This window comes from Eumetopias jubatus, unplaced genomic scaffold, assembly GCF_037043125.1.
Source record: "Eumetopias jubatus isolate StellerSeaLion01/CBP00866 unplaced genomic scaffold, mEumJub1_p1.0 scaffold_1, whole genome shotgun sequence".
NCBI lineage: Eukaryota > Metazoa > Chordata > Mammalia > Carnivora > Otariidae > Eumetopias > Eumetopias jubatus.
In genome coordinates, this window is record NW_028274807.1 from 160,378,764 (window position 1) to 160,405,710 (window position 26,947).

The 26,947-nt window shown below is 39.7% G+C and overlaps 1 long non-coding RNA gene across 1 annotated transcript in view; it reads right to left on the reverse strand.

Moving 5' to 3' along the window:
• Nucleotides 1-1,426: 1,426 nt before the first annotated feature.
• The window catches only part of LOC114207792 (uncharacterized), an 89,576-nt gene continuing 64,055 nt past the window's right edge, over nucleotides 1,427-26,947 (reverse strand). The window contains exons 3-5 of the long non-coding RNA XR_003608918.2: nucleotides 3,225-3,340; nucleotides 3,018-3,128; nucleotides 1,427-1,995 (exon numbers count right to left, since the gene is read on the reverse strand). This is a non-coding gene — a long non-coding RNA (uncharacterized LOC114207792). The remainder of the gene's footprint in view (nucleotides 1,996-3,017; nucleotides 3,129-3,224; nucleotides 3,341-26,947) is intronic.

The window sequence follows — 26,947 nt, forward strand, 5'->3', positions numbered from 1 at the left end:
CTCAGTTACCTCTTTAAAGACCCTATCCTCAAATAAGGTGACAGAGATCCTGAGGGTTAGGACATCAACATACAAATTTTGAGGGGACACAATTCAACCCCTGTCACTACAATACCATTCTACTTTTTTCACGTACTAATATGCCCCTGAAGACTTTCCCACATCAATACATAGAGCGTTTTTTTCATTTTTTCATGGCTATACATTACTTCGTTCAGAGAATTACTGTGGTGTACCTGATCACTCCTTCATACTTGAAAACCTGGGTTGCTTTTTCAATCTGCCACAATTATAAACTAGGCTTCACTTCCTAAGTGTGTTAGGTGTGTCTATATGATCTGATCATAGCCATAGGGTTGCTTGGCCAAAGGGTAAAGGCATTCATAATCCTGAGAGATATTGCCAAAAGGCTCTTCTTGGGGGCTATGCCATTTTGCACTTCCCCCAACATTGTATGAGAGGGCTTGTTTCCCTCAGAGCCTTGCCAACAGGCTATGTTGGTAATCTCTGGAATTTTTGCCTATCCCATAGTTAAGAGATGCTTTCTTCATACAGTTTCATTCTTATTTCTCTTACTAGTAAGGTTAAGCATATTTCATCTATTTTAGGGCCATTTGGATTTTTTTTTTGTGTGCGAATTCACAATTTTTTATTGGGTTATTACCTCATTTTGCTCTAGATTCCTAGCCATGTCACACATTAACCAGATTAATCCTGTGTCTGCGATGTATGATGAAAGTATTTCCACAAATTTATCATCTGTCTTTTCACTTTGCTTTTTAAACTTTTCATTTGGAAAATTTCAAACACTGACATAGGTAGAGAGATTATATGGTGAACCCCACATACCCATCACTCAAATGCACCCATTACTAATGTGCGGCAAATTTTCCTCTGTCTGTAATCCCACTGATTCCCATCCCAGATTATTTTATTTAAAAAAAAGATTTATTTATTTATTTTAGAGAAACAGAGAGAGCATGAATAGGAGGGGCAGAGGGAGAGAGAGAGAATCTCAAGCAGACTCCCTGCTGAGCACAGAGCCCAATGTGGGGCTCGATCTCACTACACTGAGATCATGACCTGAGATGAAATCAAGAGTCAGACGCTTAAACCAACTATGCCACCCAGGCACCCCCCATCCCAGATTATTTTAAACACAACCCACTCATCATAGCCTTCATCCGTAAATAACCCAATCCATAAAAGATTCTGTTTGTATCTCTTAAAAAAAAAAAAAACTTAATCCCAATACCATTATCACATATACAAAATTAAAGTTTCCTTAATATCATCAGATAACCAATTGGTGTTCAAATTTCCTGAACATACATTATAATTAGTTAATATGTCTCTTAAGTCACTTCTATTTTTTATTTTATTTTTTTAAAGATTTTATTTATTTATTTGACAGAGAGCGAGGGAACACAAGCAGGGGGAGTGGGAGAGGGAGAAGCAGGCTTCCCACTGAGCAGGGAGCCCGATGCGGGGCTCCATCCCAGAACCCTGGGATCATGACCTGAGCCGAAGGCAGATGCTTAATGGCTGAGCCACCCGGGCGCCCCTCTTAAGTCCCTTTTAATCTATAGGTTCAGCCTCTGTCACAGTTTCTTCTTTCCTTTGAAATGAATTTTTGAAGAATCAATTGGGTTGTCAGTCTGGCAAAAACCCCACCATCTGGATTTTGCTGAGTGTGTCTCTGTGGTGTCTCTGCACATGTTCCTCTGTTGTCTGTACTTCTGTAAACCGGTAGCTAGATTTAGAGGCACTGTCAGATTTTGATTTGATTTTGGCCAGGGGCTGGGGGGGACAAGACGACTTCATAGGAGGTGTGGTGAACTTCCTTCAAGAGGCGCTTCATGTCAGGTTGTCCCTCTTTTTGTGATGTTGGCAGCTGTTGATGATCATTGCTGAAATCCACTGGTATGTTCAATGTTGCAAAACGATGCCTTCCAGATTCTAGCACCCCTTCTTCATTTATTTTCTGGAATACACCTATAACGAGAAACTCATCATTTCTTCACTTAACTAGAAGAGGAGTTTATGTGACAGAGGCAAAGTAAGTGTCTGTCTCTTTTCCTCTACTGTCACTTTAAAAAAATAATGACTGGTTCCCTAGGGCACTCCAAAGGAGGATAGTATATGCTTGCTATTATGAACTCATTTCTTTTAACATATGTTGTGTTTCTATCCATCATAGTTATTCTCCCTCTCGATGCTCCATTTGTCCCATCTTTGGCCTGTGGGAGCCTCTCCAGGTTGGCTCCTGAGCGCTCCAGACACAACCTCAGTCCTCATCATGACTTCCCCTGCTGTTCAGTCTAATGAGCTGTTGCGGTTCATCTTGCATCTTTCTTGCTCCAGACCTGGAATCAGCTTTTCCTCCAAGAAGCCTGCTTTCTTTTTTGTGGGAATGGTATTTAGAGACCACAGTATGGACATACTTACGAAATAATCTAGTCCATGTACTGTACACAGCATTATTTTCTGCTGCGTAAAAGGAATCATCTGAACCCCAAAGTTCTCAGAAACCAGAACATGCTTCCTGAAATAAAACATTCAGTGGATATAGAGAACGTCATGGGCATAGAGAAATACCAAATTAGTGATCTGGAAAATGAAACCCAATAAAGCTAAGAGCAAAAAGACAGAGATGAAAAAGATGAGAGAAGAAAATTCAGAGACATAGAAGATAGATCCAAGGTTCAATACTCAATTATTAGGAATTCTAGATGAAATGGAAAGAAACAATGACATAGAGAAAATAATTTTTAAAATGATAATCGTAAATGCTGTTTACATTTACAATTACAATTACAAGGCACTGTCTTAGAAATGGAAACAGTAACTGAATCAGCTTCATCATGAAAATGTTAAAAAAAAAAGTAAACTCTGTGGAGACGTGTTTCTGATGTACTAATTTATTACCTGGATTCAGCATTCAGTTACATCTTTCTCTTCTTTTGTTTGTTATAATCACTTATATAATTCTATAAAATTAGAAGACCCGGGTGTACCTGAGTTGAATCCATCTCGTATAAGGTCCCTCCCTTGGAGTGATGAAAATAACCCCAACAGCAAGCTGGTTTATCCTTTGAAAGTCTATTTTCTGGGAATCAAAGCGCCTCCTGTTAGGAAAGAGGATGTTAATGGCAGAAAAAAAGAACATACAGAGCAAACAAAATAAATACACTGAAGAGAGCTTCTCAAACTGGGAAAAATACCATATTGTGCTTTCTCTGTTGGCCTAGAGCAAGGGTGGGCAAAATCAGGTTTGCAGACCAAATCCAAGTGTGCCTGTTTTTGAAGATCCTGCAAGCTCCAGATGCCTCTTCAATGGCTGGGGAAAAAAATCCAAATGAGAGTAATATTTTGTGACATGTGAAAATATATGCAATTCAGATCTCAGCGTGCATCTGTAAAGTTTCATTGGGACACTGCCACGGTGTCCATTTTGCAATGGAGGAGTGGAGTAGTTATGACAGAGGCCCGCTAGCCAGCAGCATGGCTGGCAGAGCCTCCAATACTCACAATCTAAAATGCTCACTTTCCTAGAAAAGTTGCCAACTTCTGGCCTAGAGGGTGTGGTAGCCTCACAACCTCCCCTTCAGCCCAGTGCTCTAAGGAAGGCAGTCTTCAAGCTAAAAGAACACTGAAGGCCAAGCAGGATTTCATTTTACATAAAAGTCACAGGCAGACACATTGAGGTGAAAATTCAGAAGGAAGGTCAAGAACCTAGCCCGTAGCCCTAGCGATAAAGCAGGGCTTGTAAAAGGTAAGCGATTAGGCTTTCCCACCAGAATTTTCATTGGCAATACTAGCCACAAGACTACCGTGGAGCCATGTTTCAAAATTCTGGGGTGAAGACTTTGGAAACTAGAATCCTAGACCCACCCACACCTTAGATGAATGTGAAAGTAAGAGAAAGATGTGTAAAAAGACAAGAACTCATAATTTATTGGCCATAGTCTCTATATTAAAAAAAAAAAAAACTATCCTAGGTATTCTAGCAAAACAAACAAGGCTTGAATAAAAAGACCACATAGGATATAGCAAATTGTGGCATCTGTATGTGGCCCAGAAAGAATGAGTGAGCCAGAATGAAAATAAAAAGGATCCAACAGGATGAGGGGTGTCAGTCTTTAATGTGTGGGAGAACCACACTGAGTACCTATGAAAGATACAAATTCCCAAGAGCTCTTTCGGAGATCGCAGTGGGGTGGTCTGGGGTAAGATGATGGATTTTAAGCAAGCTCCCCGGTCACTTCCTTAGCTCTCTTGGAGAAGCCGCACTGCATTCTGGCCTCTTGCCAGCCACAGTACTAATGGCAAAGAATGACATTTTCTTCTCTATGGGTCCAATCATACCACTGAGTATTTTCACTTATTCAGCAAATACTTATTCAAATATTTATTCAGTGCTTACTATGTACCAAGGCACTGTTCTCTTCTAGGCTTTTGGGCTATATTCATGTCAAGCAGATGAAAATCCCTGCCTGTGGCACTTTTTCTAAATTCTGGAAGGAACACTTACATGATCATCATGCAGTAAATGAAGTTTATTGGCTTTCCATTTTTAGAATCAGAGCATGGAAGACTTGTTTACAAAGATAAAACAGATGTAAATAATACAAACCTTGGCAACCTAAAAATAATAGGACTTACACAAAATTATATGATAAGGGATAAATGGAGGGGGAGAAGTAAGCATAAATTTCATCATCTCTCCTGGTGGCAATCAGAGGGGTGAGGGGAGAAAAGTGTATGTAACAGCTGGGGAGGAGAAGTTCTCAATTATCATGAACAATGCTGCTAATTTTTTTTTTTTTTTTTTTTTGCACAGTATTCAACTATTTCTTTAGAAGAAATCCTAAAAGAAAAAATTGTTTGGTGAAAGGTTTTGATACAATAAACTGCCAGGTGGTCCTAAAAAAATTGTACTATTTCGTCCCTCCTAGGTACAAACTGCTAGTTATAAAATAAATAAGCCATGGAGTTAAAAACTACAGCATAGAGAATATGGTCAATAATATTAAAATAAGGTTGTGTGGTGACAGTGACTACACTACATGATGAGCATTTCATAATGTGCAGAGTTGTCGAATTGCTATGGTGTACACCTGAAGATGATGTCATATCATATGTCAACTATATTTCAATCAAGAAAAAAGAATGGTATGGTCAGATACACCCAAAGTATTAAGCTAACCATAAAGAAAGTACTGCATTACTTTATAGTTCCGCTAAGAGTACAGGAAAGTACCCACTACCTGAAACTTCACCTACCTTGAGTTTTAACCAATTTTAAAAATTTCTTACTTGATACATATACAAAAAAAAGACATCTGACATCCCACAGTTTGAGAATTACATTTATTTGTCTACAAGTAGGAAATATTTATGGAGGGGGCGGAGCAAGATGGCGGAGGAGTAGGAGACCTGGATTTCGTCTGGTCTCAGGAATTCAGCTGAATAGGGATCAAACCATTCTGAACACCTACGAACTCAACAGGAGATCAAAGAAGAGGGTAGCAACAACTATCTGAACAGAGAAGCGACCACTTACTGGAAGGTAGGACATGCGGAGAAGTGAATCCGAGGCGATATTCGGGAGGATAGACGGCGGGGGAGGGGCCTCCGTCGGCCGCTTCTGGCAAGTGATAGAGCCGCGGAGCACAAAATCGGAACTTTTAGAAGCCGGCTCCACGGAGGGACATCGCTCCAGTGGCTAAGCGACGGGTGGAACCCTCGCGGGACAGTGTGGTCCCAGGACCCTTGGGGTCACAGAAAGACTGGGGTGCCTGAGTGCGGCAGAGCTCCCAGGTATCAGAGCAGGGAAGCCGGCTGCAGAGACGGAGCCGCGGCGCGGGCTCTCAGCTCGGGGTTGCCATAAACTGTGATCGGTGACAGTCGGGCCACTGCTCCTCCAGCAGGGATCCAACAAACGGCAGATCCGGGGAGACTCCCCTTCCTCCACCCGGAGGAGCGGCGCGGGAGCGCACCGCAGGGATCTGCTGGGTTTGGAGACTCCACACGGGGTCGGGTGCCAGAGATAGAAACGCTCGGTCACAGGCCGGGTGAGCACGGAGTGCGGCCGGAGACCGGGGACACGGGAGTGACTGCTTTTCTCTGGGGGCGCACTGAGGAGCGGGGCCCCGAGTTCTTAGCTCCGCCGGGCAGAGATTGAGAGGCCACCATTTTCACTCTCATCCTCCAAAGCTGTACGAGAGCTTGCAGGGAACAAAAGCTCCCGAGAGCAAATCCGAGCAGATTGCTTAGCCCGGAGGAACAAGGGTGGGGCAATTCCGCCTCCGGCAAAGACATTTGGGAACCACGGCAACAGGCCCCTCCCCCAGACGATCAGCACGAACAGCAAGCCAAGACCAAGTTTACCGATGGATTGATGAGAACGGGAGAACTCCAGCGCTAGGGGAATACTGCAGATAGAATTCATGGCTTTTTTACCATGATTCATTAGTCTTTCAATTTCTTTTAACTGTTTTTTTTTTAATTTTTCTTTTTCCCCTTTTCAACCAACATCTTACCAGTCCCTTTTTTAAAAAAAAATTTTTATTTTTCATTTTTAGAGTCATATTCTATCCCTTCATAGTAGTTACCCTTATTTTTGGCATATATATATATAAGTTGTTCTCCCTTTAAAATTTTGAGATACAGTTTCTTTTAACAGACCAAAATATACCCTAAATCACGAGTGTATGGCTTTGTTCTAGTCTCCTGCCTGATCACATTCTCTCCCTTTTTTTTTTCTTTTTTAAAAATCTTCTTTCTTTTTTCAAACAACTTCTTATCAATTCCTTTTATAAAATCTTATAATTTTCATCTTTACAGCCATATTCCAGCCCTTCATTGTATCAACCCTTATTTTGTACATATATAAGTCTTTCTTTCTTTAAAATTTTAGGAGGCACTTTCTTCTAACAGACCAAAATATACCCAAAATCTAGTGGGTGGCACTGATCTATGCACTAGCCTGATCATATTTGATCATATTCTGTTTTTTTGTTTGTTTGTTCCGTTTTTGTTTGTTTTTATCTTTTTCTTTTTCTTTTTTTCTCTCTTTGTTTTTTCTTTCTTTTCCTTTCTTTTCCCCTGGTTTCAGGTCTTTTCTGATTTGTTTAGAGTATATTTTCTGGGGACATTGTTAACCTGTTAGCATTTTGTTCTCTCATTCATTTATTCTCCTCTGGACAAAATGACAAGATGAAAAAAATCACCTCAGCAAAAAGAACAAGAGGTAGTTCCATCTGCCAGGGACCTACTCAATACAGACATTAGTACAATGTTGGACCTAGAGTTCAGAATTATGATTTTCAAGATACCAGCTGGGCTTGAAAAAAGCATGGAAGCTATTAGAGAAACCCTTCCTGGAGAAATAAAAGAACTAAAATCTAACCAAGTCGAAATCAAAAAGGCCATTAATGAGGTACAATCAAAAATGGGGGCACTAACTGCTAGGATAAATGAGGAAATGATGGAAAATAAAGAAGCTGAGAAAAAGAGAGATAAACAACTACTGGATCACGAGGGCAGAATTCAAGAGATAAGCGATACGATAAGACAAAACATTAGAATAATTGGGATCCCAGAAGAAGAAGAAAGAGAGAGGGGGCAGAAGGTATATTGGAGCAGATTATAGCAGAGAACTTCCCTAATGTGGGGAAGGAAAGAGGCATCAAAATCCAGGAGACACAGAGAACCCCTCTCAAAACCAATAAAAATAGATCAACACCCTGACATCTAATAGTAAAACTTACGAGTCTCAGAGACAAAGAGAAAATCCTGAAAGCAGCTTAGGAGAAGAGATATGTAACCTAGAATGGTGGAAACATTAGATTGTCAACAGACCTATCCACAGAGACCTGGCAGGCCAGAAAGGACTGGCATGATATCTTCAGAGCACTAAATGAGAAAAATATGCAGCCAAGAATACTATATCCAGCTAGGCTGTCATTGAAAATAGAAGGAGACATAAAAAGCTTCCAGGACAAACAAAAACTAAAGGAATTTGCAAACACGAAACCAGCCCTACAAGAAATATTGAAAGGGGTCCTCTAAGCAAAGAAAGAGCCTAAAAGCAACATAGACCAGAAAGGAACACAGACAATATACAGTAACAGTCACCTTACAGGCAATCCAATGGCACTAAATTTCTTTCAATAGTTACCCTGAATGTAAATGGGCTAAATGCCCCAATCAAAGACACAGGCTATCAGATTGGATTAAAAAACAAGACCCATCGATATGCTGTCTGCAAGAGACTCATTTTAGACCCCAAAACACCCCCACATTGAAAGTGAGGGGGCGGAAAACCATTTACCATGCTAATGGACACCAAAAGAAAGCTGGGGTGGCAATCCTTATGTCAGACAAATTAGATTTTAAAACAAAGACCGTAATAAGAGATGAGGAAGGACACTATATCCTACTTAAAGGGTCTATCCAACAAGAAGATCTAACAATTGTAAATATCTATTCTCCTAACATGGGAGCAGCCAATTATATAAGGCAATTAATAACAAAAGCAAAGAAACACATTGACAACAACACAATAATAGTGGGGGACTTTCACACCCCCCTGACTGAAATGGACAGATCATCTAAGCAAAAGATCAACAAGGAAATAAAGACGTTAAATGAAACACTGGACCAAATGGACTTCACAGACATATTCAGAACATTCCATCCCAAAGCAACGGAATACACATTCTTCTCTAGTGCCCATGGAACATTCTCCAGAATAGGTCACATCCTAGGTCACAAATCAGGTCTCAACCGGTACCAAAAGATTGGGATTATTCCCTGCATATTTTCAGACCACAATGCTTTGAAACTAGAACTCAATCACAAGAGGAAAGTCGGAAAGAACTCAAATACATGGAGGCTAAAGAGCATCCTACTAAAGAATGTATGGGTCAACCAGGAAACTAAAGAAGAATTAAAAAAATTCATGGAAACCAATGAAAATGAAAACACAACTGTTCAAAATCTTTGGGATACAGCAAAGGCAGTCCTAAGAGGAAAGTATATAGCAATACAAGCCTTTCTCAAGAAACAAGGAAAGTCTCAAATACACAACCTAACCCTACACCTAAAGGAGCTGGAGAAAAAAGAGCAAATAAAGCCTAAACCCAGCAGGAGAAGAGAAATAATAAAGATCAGAGCAGAAATCAATGAAATAGAAACCAAAAGAAAAGTAGAACAGATCAACAAAACTAAGAGGTGGTTCTTTGAAAGAATTAACAAGATTGATAAACCCCCCTGGCCAGGGGTTTTCTTATCATTTCTCTTTTCTTATCAAAAAGAAAAGAGAAATGACCCAAATCAACAAAATCATGAATGAAAGAGGAGAGATCACAACCAACACCAAAGAAATACAAACAATTATAGGAACATATTATGATCAACTCTATGCCAGCAAATTAGATAACCTGGAAGAAATGGATGCATTCCTAGAGATGTATCTCTAGGATGGTTCAGACACCTGAACCAGGAAGAAATGGAAAACCTGAACAGACCTATAACCACTAAGGAAATTGAAGCAGTCATCAAAAATCTCCCAACAAACAAAAGCCCAGGGCCAGATGGTTTCCCGGGGGAATTCTACCAAACATTTAAAGAAGAATTAATACCTATTCTCCTGAAACTGTTCCAAAAAATAGAAATGGAAGGAAAACTTCCAAACTCATTTTATGAGGCCCCCATTACCTTGATCCCCAAACCAGACAAAGACCCCATCAAAAAGGAGAATTACAGATCAATATCCTTGATGAAGATGGATGCAAAAATTCTCACCAAAATACTAGCCAATAGGATCCAACAGTACATTAAAAGGATTATTCACCATGACCAAGTGGGATTTATCCCTGGGCTGCAAGGTTGGTTCAACATCCGCAAATCAATCAACAAAAGAAAGAACAAGAATCGTATGATCCTCTCAATAGATGCAGAAAAAGCATTTGACAAAGTACAGCATCCTTTCTTGATCAAAACTCTTCAGAGTATAGGGATAGAGGGTACATACCTCAATATCATAAAAGCCATCTATGAATAACCTACAGCCAATATCATTCTCAATGGGGAAAAGCTGAGAGCTTTCCCCTAAGGTCAGGAACGTGGCAGGGATGTCCACTCTCACCACTGCTATTCAACATAGTATTAGAAGTCTTAGCCACGGCAATCAGACAACAAAAAGAAATCAAAGGCATCCAAATCGGCAAAGAGGAAGTCAAACTCTCACTCTTTGCAGATGATATGATACTTTATGTGGAAAACCCAAAAGACTCCACCCCAAAACTCCTAGAACTCAAACAGGAATTCAGTAAAGTGGCAGGATATAAAATCAATGCACAGAAATCAGTGGCATTCCTATACACCAACAACAAGACAGAAGAGAGACAAATCAAGGAGTCGATCCCATTTACACTTGCACCCAAAACGATAAGATACCTAGGAATAAATTTAACCAAAGAGGCAAAGGATCTGTACTCAGAAAACTATAAAATACTCATGAAAGAAATTGAGGAAGACACAAAGAAATGGAAAAACGTTCCACGCTCATGGTTTGGAAGAACAAACACTGTGAAGATGTCAATGCTATCTAGAGCAATCTACACATTCAATGCAATCCCCATCAAAATACCATCCACTTTTTTCAAAGAAATGGAACAAATAATCCTAAAATTTGTATGGAACCAAAAGAGACCCCGAATAGCCAGAGGAATGTTGAAAAAGAAAAGCAAAGCTGGCGGCATCACAATTCCGGACTTCCAGCTCCATTACAAAGCTGTCATCATCAAGACAGTTTGGTACTGGCACAAAAACAGACACATAGATCAATGGAACAAAATAGAGACCCCAGAAATGGACCCTCAACTCTATGGTCAACTAATCTTTGACAAAGCAGGAAAGAATGTCCAATGGAAAAAAGACAGTCTCTTCAACAAATGGTGTTGGGAACATTGGACAGCCACATGCAGAAGAATGAAAGTGAACCATTTCCTTACATCACACACAAAAATAGACTCCAAATGGTTGAAAGACCTAAATGTGAGACAGGAGTCCATCAAAATCCTAAAGGAGAACACAGGCAGCAACCTCTTTGACCTCAGCCGCAGCAACTTCTTCCTAGAAACATCACCAAAGGCAAGGGAAGCCAGGGCAAAAATGAACTATTGGGATTTCATCAAGATAAAAAGCTTTTGCACAGCAAAAGAAACAGTCCACAAAACCGAAAGACAACCGACAGAATGGGAGAAGATATTTGCAAATGACATATCAGATAAAGGGCTAGTATCCAAAATCTATAAAGAACTTATCAAACTCAACACCCAAAGAACAAATAATCCAGTCAAGAAATGGGCAGAAGACATGAACAGACATTTTTCCAAAGAAGACATCCAAATGGCCAACAGACACATGAAAAAGTGCTCAACATCGCTCGGCATCAGGGAAATGCAAATCAAAACCTCAATGAGATACCACCTCATACCAGTCAGAATGGCTAAAATTAAGTCAGGAAATGACAGATGTTGGCAGGGATGCAGAGAAAGGGGAACCCTCCTACACTGTTGGTGGGAATGCAGGCTGGTGCAGCCACTCTGGAAAACAGTGTGGAGGTTCCTCAAAAGGTTGAAAATAGAGCTATCATACGATCCAGCAATTGCACTACTGGGTATTTACCACAAAGATACAAATGTAGGGATCCGAAGGGGTACGTGCACCCCAAGGTTTATAGCAGCAATGTCCACAATAGCCGAACTGTGGAAAGAGCCAAGATGTCCATCGACAGATGAATGGATAAAGAAGATGTGGTTTATATATACACAATGGAATATTATGCAGCCATCAAAAGGAATGAGATCTTGCCATTTGCAATGATGTGGATGGAACTGGAGGGTGTTATGCTTAGTGAAATAAGTCAATCAGAGAAAGACATGTATCATATGACCTCACTGATATGAGGAATTCTTAATCTCAGGAAACAAACTGAGGGTTCCTGGAGTGGTGGGGGTGGGAGGGATGGGGTGGCTGGGTGATAGACACTGGGGGAGGGCATGTGCTATGGTGAGTGCTGTGAATTATGCAAGACTGCTGAATCACTGATCTGTACCTTTGAAACAAATAATGCAATATATGTTAAAAAAAAAAAAAGAAGATAGCAGGAGGGGAAGAATGAAGGGGAGTAAATTGGAGGGGGAGACGAACCACGAGAGACAATGGACTCTGAAAAACAAACTGAGGGTTCTAGAGGGGAGGGGCGTGGGGGGATGGGTTAGCCTGGTGATGGGTATTAAAGAGGGCACGTTCTGCGTGGAGCACTGGGTGTTATGCACAAACAATGAATCATGGAACACTACATCACAAACTAATGATGTAATGTATGGTGATTAACATAACAATAAAAAATTTAAAGAAAAAAAGGAAATATTTACTTCATTTTCTACCTTTTTAATGTTTCTTGTCTTTGTGACTAGTCTGTTCATGCCATTCATTTCTTATTCATTTGTGCAAGCGCTTATATGTTAAAGATATTAATTAGTTGCCTACTAGATAGATAGATACATACATAGCCAAATTTTCCCCAGTTCACATTTGATTTTAATCATTTGTGTGGTGGTTTGTCACATACAAACATTTAAAATTTCAAGTAGTCAATCTTATTATCATTTTCGTTTGTTTTTCTTCTTGAGGCATCAGAATGACCAAGTCCTCCCCTACCAGAAATCACCTACAATTTCCTCATCTTCTTATGCTGCTTCCTATTATTCTTCCTTTTTTTAAACTCTAAGATTCTTAAACTATTAAAGACTTCTTGTGTTACATGTTATGAGATAGCGTTTCAACTTATTCTTCAAATACCTAACAGAATTTATTAAATAATGCCACCAATTTAAGGCACTCCATCTAACAGACACCGATTCCCATAAAAGCATGAGTCAGGGTATAAACTCCATTCTGTTCCAGTGAAATAGCTACCTGTTCTTCCCTCCACTCCACATTGCTTTATTTCCTGCAATTGCATTATAATGTTTCAGTATTCAATAGGGCAAGTCACCCTTCTTTGCTGTTGTCTTTTTTTTTCTTTTTTTTTAAGTAGGCCCCATGCCCAGCATGGAGCCCAATGCAGAGCTTGAACTCAGGACCCTCAAATCAAGACCTCAGCTGAGATCAAGAGCCAGACGCTTAACCAACTGAGCCACCCAGGTGCCCCTGCTGTTGTCTTTTCTAAATTGTATTGGCCATTCTCATATTTATTTCAAAAACTTACTAAAGTTTCAGTTAAATAAAAAATAAAAATAAAAATTTAAATAATTTTTTAAATAATTTTGAAAGTATAGAAAACATATTAAAAGTAAGCAAAAACCAACAAAACAAAAAACTGCCCCAAATTCCACCAACCAGGAAAAGAAAACAGTGTTAAGCATGACATAAATATCATTCCAGACCTACATCAGAAGACATACACAAATCAAAGGATTTATATTTAATATTTGACTTTACCAAAAGAATAAAAACTTGTGTGAAATTTAAGAAATTGCTGAACTTCAGAAAAAAATATTTTTTATAAGATGTCCCTAAAAGATTTCTCCAAGGTTATAAAACAATTGAAAAGTTGAATTTATTGTATTTTTTTCTACATGCCTCAATTTTGGATAAAAATTATTGATTCCCTGCTATGAAATATGAGATGTTTATTCTTACATCTCTTTCACCCACCGGCATCTTGTTAGCTGTATTTTCATTTTGTCAAGTGTTATAACACATTTGGTTCAATAAACATTTCCCCAGTTGCTCAGTTTTAGTCTGTGTTTTTATATGAATTTAACACGTAACATTGACCTTTTCTTTTTTCACTGAATAAGGGTAAAAAAATTAATCTCATCATTGGTTCTATTTAATGTCAAGTCATTCTTTTTACAAGAAGTGCCATATGCAATATTTCTTGGACTCTTCCGTGGTTGAGTGTGACTTCCTGTTTCCTTTCTACTAGAAAAACTCTGTGGCTGGTCGTCATCATCTTGGGTCACACCTTCTTCCCCTCAGAACACTACCAGTATTACTCCTCTGCAATGTCTACTAGAAATGAATGCTACTGTGGAGAAATCAAAAGTGATGTCCTCCCTCATAAATGACTTCTTTATCCATCTGGATGCCTGAAAAATTATGTCTTTAGTCTCAAAGTCCAATAACTTAACAAAGTGTAAGGTATTGATTGTTCTGTATAAATTTTCCCCTAGATAGTATGTGCCCCTATGAGCCAAAGATGTTATTGTTCTTTCATTACATGGGATGGGGATGTTTTCCTCTATCATATTAATGAAAATTCTTTCTGGTCAGTATCTTGAGTTCTATATTTGACAAACTCTAGTTATCTTTACGTTGGTTCATTTTGTCATTCCCTCAAATCCATCATCTATTTTCCCCAAGATTTACTTACTTTTAGAGAGACAGAGGAAGAGAGGGCGTGAGAGAGCACAAGTGGGGGAGGGGCAAAGGGAGAGAAATCTCAAGTAGACTCCCCACTGAGCACAGAGCCTGTGGCTCCATCCCACAACTCTGAGATCATGACCTGAACCAAAACCAAGAGTCGGACGCTTAACCTACTAAGCCACCCAGGGGCCTCCCCATCTCCTTCTTAATTGCTTTAGTCCTTTTGTATTTTTCCTCTGAAGTTACTGTGATTATCTTAAACTTTTTTTTTTTCTATATTAGGAATTTGATTTCTGGCTCTCTCTAAATTATGAATCAGATCTGTAATGGTGTTTGGAGTCTCATTGTTCTTCCACATCTCTTTTCTTTGCATCTCTATTATTTTATTACCCCTGTATTGAGCTAGTTCTTGCAGTTCTTCCATATCATGAAAAACACCTGGAGGTTTCCTTCTGCTCCTTAGATTATGTTTGCTTCCAGCCTGGGCTCTTTGTCATTTCCATGCAACATTTTGTGCATTTTTGTTGTTACAAACTTACAGAGCTACATGCCATTTCTTTTCATCTTGCACATGCTAATGATGGTACCCATCTGTCCAGATCTTCTATTCGCTCTGCTATCATGTGGATAAGTTCCCCTTGATATTTTCCACCTGATCTGACACCCATTTGTCTTCCCCTCTGAGCCACAATCTATAGCCTGAGAAGCATGTGCCATGTAGGGTGGGGGGCAATGTTGAGATAGCTGAGGTGTCTAAAGCCCTTACTAGGGCACTGACCAGCACCCTCTCTCTTTTGAGCATTCATTTAATGTCTTATATCTGGGACAACCATCCTCACAGAGATGTGTCCCACTCTCATGGGCATTGAGTCATTTTCTTCATGTTTTGGGCAAAACACCAAAGAATCCTGGGAAATGGCCTTTTCTGGCCTCCTCTATCATCTGTGCTGATGTGTGAGATGTCCCACTTTCAAAGATATTCCTTCTCTCTTCCCCAGGGCTGCATAGCTACACATTCCATCCACCTTTCTTCCAGTTGGAGGATGTTTGTAAGAACTTTCTGTATTTCCTTTTGTGGCAGGAAGTGAAAGGGAGGATATTCATGAGTTTGAAATTACTCTCAGGGATCTCAGTAAATTACCTTAAGGACCTTCTGACATGTTGAAAGTTAGACCTAGATTGGTGAGGAGGGAAACTACAAATATCTGCAAAGTGAGAAGGAATCCTGGAGATTGCAGGAAGCCAAGGAGGAGAAGAGAAGTGGAAAGGAGAGAGCCCAGATGTTGGATAGCAAACGTAAAAAATGGCCAATGAAAGATCCACAGAGGCATATGCATCATTTCATGTGTTATGTTCAATATTAAACTGCTCCACAGCTTCAAAAGTTCAGCCAAATGGACTCCACACACAACCTTCAGTGAAAATATTGTGCTGGTTTTGTGGATGTTATCCCAGGAAAAGAAGGAGTGTGAAAAGAGCAAAGGTAGCAACAGTCTAGGACACAGATCACAAAATCAGTAGAAGCAGAGATTTCAAGTCAGCAGTGATCAAGAGAATTATAATCCCTCCCCACTTACTAAGCCCCAGAAATATTGCCAGGGGAAAGCAGGTTTTAAGATTTCTTACCAGCCAAAGGGAGGATGGGGTGACATCCAAGATATTGACACATTTACAGATGTTTAATAATAAGAGTTACAAACTGTCCTTGAAACAGGTTTGGTCACATCCATGTTTTCTGAGTTTTGGTAATGTGGAACTATAGTTTTTAGTGCTTCCTACATTATTAATGTGGGACACATCAGAAGACTTCTAAAGACCTCTCATATGTACATATTAGATGAAACTATTATTCCTTGGGAATCCCTTGGGAATTTTTTTCATTGAAGTGAAATTTACATACAGTGAAATGCATAGATCATAGTGTATAATTCAATACATTTTGAAAAATACCTACACCCATGTAACTAACACTCAGTCAAGATACAGAACATCTCCATCACCCCAGAAAATTCGCTTGTACCCACTTCTAGTCAACTCTCCCCATTCAAAGCACCCACTACTCTGATTTCTGTCACTGTAGATCATTTTGCCTATTGTAGAATTCCGTATAAATGGAATCATGCATATGTACTGTTTTATATCTAGCTTCTTTTACTCACATTTGAGATTTTTGCTCATATTATTTTTGAGATGCATTATTTTGAGATTCAGTAGTTTGTTCCTCTTTTCCATTCTATGGATACGCTACAAATTGTATATTTATTCTCCTACTATTGGACATTTGTGTTATGTTCAGTTTTTTACTATTTTTTCTGTGTATCTTCAGCTGAACCTACATTTTTGTTTCACTTTGCTAAAACCTGTAAGTGGCACTTCTGGGAACTGCATTAACTGTATTGGAAAACACCAGTTTTTCCAAGTTGTTGTACCATTTTATACTCCCACAAGTCATATATGAGACATTTGTTGCTCCATACCCTTGCCTACACTTGATATTGTCTGTCTTTTTAATGTTAGTCACTTGGTTGGACATATAACAGGACCTCATTTCAGGTTTCAAATTGCATTTCTCTGGTGACTAAGAGGTGAGCATCTCTTCATGTGCTCATTGGCTATTTCTGTTTCTTCTTTTTGAAGCACCTGTTTAAGTCTTTTGCCCATTTTGAAAAGTTGGGTTCCAGTGCCATTTGCTGAAGAATCAATCAGCTATGTGTAAGTGTATTTCTGGATTCTCTTCTATTCCAATAATCCATTTGTCCATTATAACACCAATACCATGCTGGGTTTGATTACGTTAGCTTTATAGTAAGTCCTGAATTTAGACTGTGAGGTCTTCAGCTTTGCTGTAGCTTTTTTTTTTTTGAGATTTTATTTATTTATTTGAGAGAGAGAGAGAGCACATGAGAGGGGGGAGGGAAGAGGGAGAAGCAGACTCCCTGCTGAGCAGGGAGCCTGATGAGGGACTCGGTCCCGGGACTCCAGGATCATGACCTGAGCCAAAGGCAGTCGCCCAACCAACTGAGCCACCCAGGCGTCCCCTTTGCTGTAGTTTTTAAAGGTTATTTTGGCTACTCTATGTTCTTTGTACTTCATTTAAGTTTTAGAATTCACTTATCAATTTTTTCTGGGCTTTTGATTGAAGTCAGATTAAATCTAAAGATCAGTTTGGGGAGATTTTACATTTTAACTAAATTGAAACTTCCAATTTATAAGTATGGTATATTTTCCCACTTACTTAGATCTTTAATTTCTCTCTGTTTTATATGCAAGTGCATTTGACATATATATATGAATTATGATAATTTATATGCAAATAGTCAACCCAAAACTATGTGTGATTTTTTTTTAAACTCTGGAGTTCTAAATGAACTGATAAAAGACTCAGCACAGAAGGAGAAAGCAGTCAGTGAACACTATATAGAATTTTTAAGTGCTACTATAATAATGGTAATTTGATTTTTAAACATGGTAGCGGCTCTTAGTGAAGAAAACTGATATTGGAAAGAAGACATTAGTCTCACTGAAGCCTTGTGTAAAACATCATCTCCAGCCTTACCTCCCATGACTTGTTGTCCCGCTCTTCATCTGCTCCTCCCAGAGATCTCTCCTCACTGCCACGAAGGCTGTCTCCTTGCTTCCAACTGAGTACCACTGCCTGGGGTCAGGTGCTCCTCGCCTCCTTCCCTGACCATTGAAATAACGTCCTAACTGCTATCTGTGCCTCCAGCCTTCTAGCTGCCAATTCACCCCACATGCTAGACCCCAACGTTACTTTTAAAAACATACACCTGCACATTTAATATGTTTGTTATTTCTGTTAAATAAAGTGGCTCAGACACATGTTGTTGTTGTTGTTGTTTTTAAATATGGCATGCCAGATATATTCCCTATATATCTATGGTTATTTGGGTAAATTAGAAATGATTGGGGGGTGGCTCAGTCGGTTAAGTGACCAACTCTTGATGTCAGTTCAGGTCATGATCTCAGGGTTGTGAGACCGAGCCCCGCATCGGATGAGCACGAAGCCTGCTTAAGATTCTCTCTCTCCCTCTTCCCCTTCCCCTCTCCACCCCTTATCTCTCTGTCTAAAAAAAGAGAAAAAAGATAGAAATGATTAATCCCCCAGTAAAGAAATTAAAAGTATATGCTATGAATAATTTGGTTGTTAAAACACCTGAATCATCAATCTGATTTCTTAGTGATGAAAACATGAAATTTTAAATACTGCATTAAAATAGAATACACCTTCTAAGTCTTTGCAGAACACCCATTAACTTACCAGCAAACCAAACTGCTAGACCGCACCCTTTGCAGAAGGGAACAAATAGAAATCAAGTCTCCTTGATTGATGATTTGAATTGAGTCTTCCTGATTGTGACATAAATCATGATTTAAAATGTGATTAACGCTGACCAGATGTGAATAAAATCCACACTACCTGGAAGCCACATATTCAAAGATGGATGGTTTGTCATCATGTAAATTATACTCAGAGAAGACCCCCATGGTATCTTCAAGATATAGATAAGCAACAGAAAATTCCTACTCAATAGAATTACGGCTTTGTGTCTTAAAGTGGTGTATTCACTTTATTTTCATTATCGATGACTCTACAATCCATTCTACAAACCTGTCATAATTATGTCGAGAAAAAAAAAAAAGATGTGGTCCGCTGCTGTGTTTCTGCTTGCCAAGTTGGGAAACAAGAAAACAGAGTTATTATGCCACCCTGCTCTACCGCAACATTCCAGCAGTTCCAATCGACAAAATAGCATCCATCATGCTTTGCATCGCAATTTTTCCTTGCCATTTTCTCCCAGCTCATCATGACATAATTACGTTCCATTTTTTCTAGCCAGGGGCCTGTGTTTTCTTTCATCCAGGACAGCAGCTGTGAAGCTCAACCTTGATGTTTCCACAAAATGGTGAAATGTACTTGCTTTTTGTTGCAGCCTTGACAATTTCAATTTTCATACTCCTGCTTGACAAATTTTCTTGCTGCCAAAAAAAATGCAATCAGCCCTGAAACTTTCATAGGGCTGTGCAAAGGAGCTTCCAGGGGGGCTTAGTACTTGTCTGTACTGTAATTGATCCTTGAGCCAAGTTGTTTGGAAATGTGTTGAGAACACTATCTGCTCTCATTCTTTTTATAGCTTCCTAATTGCTAAAGGAGAATTGTCTTTGTGTCAAACCCATCTGAATATTTTTATTCTTCTTTCTATTTATGTCTACTCATGTATACTCACATCAACATTTTCTGAGAGATGGGGACGTCAGGCCAAAGGCTTGTCAATAAAAATCCGATGCTTCATGGCAAAAAATTCTAAGACCTTGTGTGAATGGTAATAATAGCTAACAGTTTTTTGAGTGTTGCTCTGTGATAGATAGATGTTCTAAACGCTTTTGGTGAAATACCTAATCTATGCTTCACAAAAACGGTGAAATACCCAATCTATGCTTCACAAAAACCATGAGATAGGTGCTACTAGGATCCTCATTTTTCAAAGGAAGACAGGCCAAGAGGGATTGGGGAAACCACATCCGCTTGGAGAGCTCACAACGGATGTGGCTGTGCTGGGAGTTAAATCCAGGCAGCCAGAACCCAGATCACACACCTTGCCTTCCCACCTTCCGTGGTGGTCATCACCAGCTCCCAAAACACAAGAGGCCCAGACTTATCCCTTGGGCTTGTTCCTCGGGAAGTAGTACAACGATATTGAAAACCTGATAGCCAATCAAAGACTGGTTACATTGTGTATACCAAATGCCTTCTTGAAATTTCTCTTCCTGATCACATAGAATTTAAACGGCTGTGGTCCTGGTTGTACACTATTCATCTGAATATTCACAGTTTCCTTCATCCCCACGTGGTGATACTGAATAGGAAAGGCAGAGATTCACAAGCCACCAGTGAATGGAGGCTTCCATGGTCCTGTAAGGAGGCTCCATACTGGTGAGACCCCTTATGGGAAGATCAGAGATAGAGGCCTGTGGAGCGCCGCCAGCCATTCTTCCCAGCCCAGGTGCCAAACATAGGACTCAAGAGGCTTTCAAGGTGACCCAGGCCCAGTCACCAACTGCCTACAACCTCATAAGAGACTCCAAGCAAGGACTATGCAGCTGTTCAACCCCCCAACTCACGGACTTTTGCTCCTTTTTAGACCACTGTTTCGGGGTGCTTTGTTACACAGCCATAGATAACTAAAACACTAGGCAAAATAGCAACAGAGAACATGGGGGAGAAAAAATTCCAGCAGGCTCACATGTTAACCAAATGTTTGTAGAAGGACCCACCACTGTGATGTACTCATAACACCTGTTGCATTGGGGCTGGGGTTAGTACGTAGGTAGGCAACGTTACCTGCTGGACTTTTATCCCGTGGATTGGGTCTGACTTGAAGAGTGAGATAATCCATTCTGTCAGTTATCAAAATTCTGCCTATCATCTGGGGACTGGGAAGAATCTATCAATCCAGAAACAAGAACCAAGAAGGGCTTTATAAAGGCATATAAAATAGAATCACTCTCTTGACCAGGCAGTGAATGACTTACCATGTCTGAGAGGCTGAGTCTGTGAGCTGTTGGTGATGCCTTCCGCGTGGACACAGGCCAGGAGCAGGGAAGTAAGAACCCATGTCAAGAGCCTGTCTAGTTGTACCAGCCTCTGGGGGTTCGGGAGGGAAGAGTGAGTGGCACAAGGCCTGTGTCCCAATCAAGTCTGTTAAACTAAGATCTTTTGTAAGCTGACCTCTTTTTATGCTTCTTGTATGTTCCTGGTTTTCACTTTTATTCTCCTTGATATTTAGCAAGGTCTTTTTAAAAACTCTGTCCTGCTTTGGCTATGCTATGGGAAATCATATTTGGGCCACAGTTTTATTGGTTTTTTTTTTTAAGACTTTATTCTAAAGTAATCTCTACACCCAACATGGGGCTCAAGCCCACAACCCCGAGATCAAAAGTCACACGCTCCAGTGACTGTGCCAGCCAGGCTCCACTGGGCAACAGCTTTAAAAGGGAGTAATACAATAGCAACACAACAACAACAACCACAACAAATAATCCAATTAAAAATGGGCAAAACACCCATATAAACATTTTTTCAAAGAAGATATACAAAAGGCCAACAGGTACCTGAAAAGATGTTCAACATCAGGGACGTGCAAATCAAAATCAAAGTAAGATAGCACCTCACACCTGTTAGAATGGCCATCATCAAAAAGACAAAAGATAACACATGCTGGCAAGGATGTGGGCATGCACTGTGGGCGGGAATGTAAACAGGTGCACCCACTAGGGAAAACAGTGTGGGGGTTCCTCACAAAATTAAAAATAAAACTACCATATGATCCAGCAATCCCACTCTGGGAATATATCCAAAGGAAATGAAATCAGTAACTTGAAAAGATATCATTGTAGCATTATTCACAATAGCCAAGACATGGAAACAACCCAAGTGTCCACTGGTGGTTGAATGGATAAAGAAGCTGTGATATGTGTACACATACACACACCAAACAATGTATACACACAATATATACAATTGTATATAAATGTATATATATATACATATACACACACAAATGGAGTATTATTCAGCCATAGAAAACAAGGAAATCTTGCCATTTGGAACAACATGATGGACCCTGAGGGTATGATGCTGAGTGAAATAAGTCAGACAGAGAAAGACAAATACCATATGATTTCACTTACATGTCTAAAAAATCCAAATCTTAAAAAGCCGGAACCCAGAGAAAGAGAGAGTAGAGTGACAGTCACCGGGGGCTGGGGTCTGGGGGAAGTTGGGACATGTTGGTCGAAGGCTGTAAACTTCCAGCCGCGAGATCAACAAGTCCCGGAGCGCTAGCGTACAGCATGGTGACCACAGCTAATAACACTGTATTATGTACTTGATGTTTGCTAAGAGAGTAGATCCTAAGTGTTCCCACCACAAAAAAGAAACAGTAATTACGTAATTAGGGTATTATTTTCCTGCATTGTGGTTTGCAAATCACACCCAAGTGGAAGGCCAGGGTAAACATGGAAGTCATCTCAAGTAGCTTCCCTTGGCTCAAAGATCATGGCTCTAAGCTACTCACTAATGCCTGAAAAGTACTGCTTAAGTTTTGTCCAATTTTAAAACAGTTATTAGTGGTAGAAGGTTACATCTAATACCAGCTACTCCATCATGACCAGACTGGAAATCTGTTGAATAAGTAAATATCAGAATAGGACAGCTCAAAGTTACCTAAGATAACTGAACCCTGAAAACCTACTGGCTGTCGCCCTCTGGGCCCATCCCATAGCTGAGCTGCTATCTTGAGCGCAGGTCCTAGTCTCCTCTTTCTCACCAGCAGGCCCTACAGCTGGTCCCATTCCAGTTGACACTCTATCCTTTTTCCCCCTCTCCGTCCATTCTGAGCCTTTCCTGAGATAGAGGAATTACAAAATGGCCATTGTTTGGAGGAAAGTGAAATTCAAGATAAAAGCTCAAAAGCGTCTCAAAACACAAAGATCATATAACATAATGTGAAACAGGACAATGGCTTCTAAACAGAGGAATATATTCTATTGAAAGGCAAATACAACATGAGAGATTAGAAACCCCTGAAGAGCTGTTGGCTTGTATTGCTCTTTAACAAGGCAGAAAATCCTCTGGATAATATACCCTAATAGAGGAACAGCGATGACAATTCAAAACTCAAAACAGCTCTTCAACGCAAAACAGGAAAACAGATAGATTCTATATATAGATAGATAGATAGATCTTACACTTGAGGTGGTACTGAATCAAGTCATGATCCCAGGGTCCTAGATCGAGCCCCACATCAAGCTCCCTGCTCAGCAGGGAGTCTGGCTCTCCCTCTGCCCCTCCCCCGACTCATGTGCACGCGCTCTCCCTCTCCCTCGCTCTCTCTCTCAAATGAACAGATAAAATCTTAAAAAAAAAAAAAAAAAGGCATGTTCCAAGTAGGCAGTCAGGAAGGTCCCAGGAATATTCTGGGCACCTGCTGTAGCTGACCAATACTGGGATTGAAGATTTGTGACAAAGAATCTATAAAATGGAAATAAACATATAGACAATTGACAACATTAACAACCTATTCTATGCAATACTGGGCACACTACAGGTGCTTTAAAGTATTTTTGAATACTTATATTCAAAAATATATTTTTGAATAAATATATATAACCCAAATCTTTAAGCATTCATCCCAAAGCCTTCCTTTCACGGGCCACGCTTCGATTCTTAGATTCTTCCCTGGTTCCCTCTGTTGACCCGAGATCTTATCCATTCACCCTGTTTACTGTTTTTGAAAATTTGTTTAACTCAGAAACCACTGTTGCATCTCTCCACAGCATTCTAGCTTCACATCTGGCTTTGGGAACCATCAGCTTGCTGAGTGCATTCCCGCCTGCTTATATTTCTACAAGCTTTATTTTGGAAATTCGGTGCACTTTGGCTTTGAAACATGTGTACAGAAGATTTTTAACATAAGAAGCCCTGCACGCATTGTTATTTTTAAATAAATGTATGCAACTGTTAAATTTTGTGCTTCTTGGGTTTTGTTTTCCACAGCTGACTGGGCACATTCCAAGTCAGGAAACGAGCTCGGCGAAACAGCTGCCATGAGCAAGGGGACCGTGGCCACAAGAGAGAACGGATGACAAAGTCTGCTACTGTATTGACACAATGTTGTGCCAATGTTTCATATGGCATAATAAAGTGCCATATGAAATCCTAAGGTATGAGACTTCCATGCAAGACTTCTTACAGGTTCAGAAAATCAAAACTGTATGGACACACTAACACGTACATAGTATAACACATGAAATGTAACATTTATCTTAAACTATGGTGGGTTCTAAGTCTAATGAGTATTCAGGTGGCAGAGCTGGAAGAAACTTAACATTTTTCTTTCTGGAAAGCAGTAATTTTGTTCTAATCTCAAACCTGCTTCTACCTAGCTGCGTAACCATAGGTGAGTCATTTAAACAATCCGAGTTGTCTTAGTTTCCTTGTTTGAAACCAATGATTCTCAGAATTCCATTATCGTACCCTTCTTCCCTTCCCATCCCACGCCCCTGGAAATCTATAATTCTTTGGGAACTTAATATTATTTGTTTCAGATATTGACGTTCTTTTAGCTAAGTGTTACAGATTGCAGTGGAAGAATAGTTGGTGGGAAGTATTTTTCACGTGTCAAAGCTAATGTTTAGAGCACAGAGAACAACCAGCAAATGTCTCACTCAGTGTCCTGATTACACTGCCTTTGTTAAGTCTAACCTTTTAAATTTGGTTTTAAGTCAGATGCTCTGGAGTTAGTCATATGATATGAATGAATTCATAAATGACTGTATTTCCTGTTTGGATGTCTCTACACATACCCTCAATGGGCCAGTGTTGCTGTAGATGTTCTCTATAAGGACTATACAGATTTATGCTAAATAATTACTTAGCATTTTCTTTAAAATACTGAAATCATCAAAACTACTTGCTAAAATCTACAGACTCTCAATTCTTTTTGCTCAAACAATGAATCACGCTTCCCTTATGGCTCTTCCAATTTTACTCACCTCTAAACACCCAATTTGCAGGTTATAATGAGATAACACAGTTACACACGTGGGATGTATTTTTTCTCATACGTTGTATACTTTTCCTCTAGAACTATATAATCTTCATTTGCAATGGCTATCAAATATTTAATGGAGTTGATATAACAATTTTTTGTCAGCTTTATCTGTCTTCCACTGAAATAAATGAGTTAAGGTCTATGATCGGTGCGTTTTGTGTATTTCTCCTTATGTCTCCTTAGTTTATGCTTAATAAAAGATGCTACGATTTGATGCATAGATGTGTGTAACTGCTGTATTTCCATGGTGTTCTGTGGCATAATAAAGTGCCAGCTTTTGTCTTATTCAATACTTTGGGGCCTGAACTTTACCTTGTTTTATATTAGGATTATGATGACCCCCCCACACACACACAGTTCATTTTTCTGCTGGTGTATCTTTGTCTATATGCTTTCTTTTGATTCAACAATTCTGTACATTACTCAGTGCTCATCATCATACGCTAAATCCCCTTCACCTACTTCACCCCTCCTCCCACCCACCTCCTCTCTGGCAACCATCCGTTTGTTCTCTGCATTTGAGAGTCTGGGTTTTTTTTTGCCTCTTTTTTCCTTTGTTTGTTGATTTGTTTTGTTTCTTAAATTCCACAGAGGAGTGAAATCATGTGTTACTTGCCTTTCTCTGTCTGACTTATTTCACTTAGCATAACCCCCTCTAGGTCCATCTGTGTTGTTACAAATGGCTTTTAGTTTTAGTTTTTCTATTTTGCTTTGTGATCCAGTCTGAAGATCTTTTTCTTCTAATGGGAGAATTATATTTACATTTGTTAGTTTGACATATGTTTGGTCTCAGTTTTGTCATATTTTATACGATGTTTTCTGTTTTTAGATGCTGCATTGTAGCAATGCCTGGTCACTTTTTCCCCCATTTTAACATCTTTGGAATTGGGATGTGTCTTACAACTGATGGTGCTTTGTGGTTTCATTGGCAACAGTGATGATTAAAATAATAGTGATCTTACAATCGATACAGTCTTAAGATCTAATAAAATTTGGTATATATTTTAATATATAATGTGATGTATTTTCTCTACCTTTTATTGCAGTGCTTCATCTATTAAGGAAGATTTGTATTCTGCTCTAGTGCTTATCTCTACATTTATATGTTTATATAACACCTGTAATGTCTTCTTTGTCTTGTCTAAAAAGTGAACAATAGAATCAGCTTCTGTCTCTTCTTCCTTCACCTCTTCCTATCTTTTCCTACCCAATTTTCGTCAATAATACTGTTTTTCTTATAGTTTATCTTTTTATTCTTAAATATTCTTAAATTTGGACAACGCGATCTGTCAGCATTAAAGGCAAGGCAATCCAAAAACTTACTCCATCTTATTTGTTCATTGCCAGGGCATACAACAATTACATTATGTATCATTTAGCTCTCTCTGTTTAACAAAACACCTCAGAATGGAGAGGCTCAAAGCAGTGAACATTCATTATTTGTCATAGTCCTGTGGGTTGGCTAAGCAGCTAGCTCCTCTGGGTCAGCTTGGCCGCGTGGTCTAGTTAAGGGGTTGACAGCAAGACTGGTCCTGAGGGGCCTCACTCAGGGGTCTGGCAGTGGCTGGATGTCAGCTGAGGCAACAGCAATACACCTCTAATCATCCAGCAGGCTAGCCTGGGCTTGTTCAGATGGCCACAGAAGGGCTTCCAGCAGCAAGAGAGGCAAGTCCCAACACCCAAGTGCTTTTCAAGTCTCTGCTTATACTACATCTACTATCACTCCATTGACCAAACAAGTCATGTGGCGAAGCCCAGAGTCAGTGCGGAAGAGAGGCCATTTTGCACGGTCTACCCCACACTCTATTCCATTCATCTTGTCCCCTTCTTTGCTTTTGCCTTATGTCTCTTGTCAAATATTT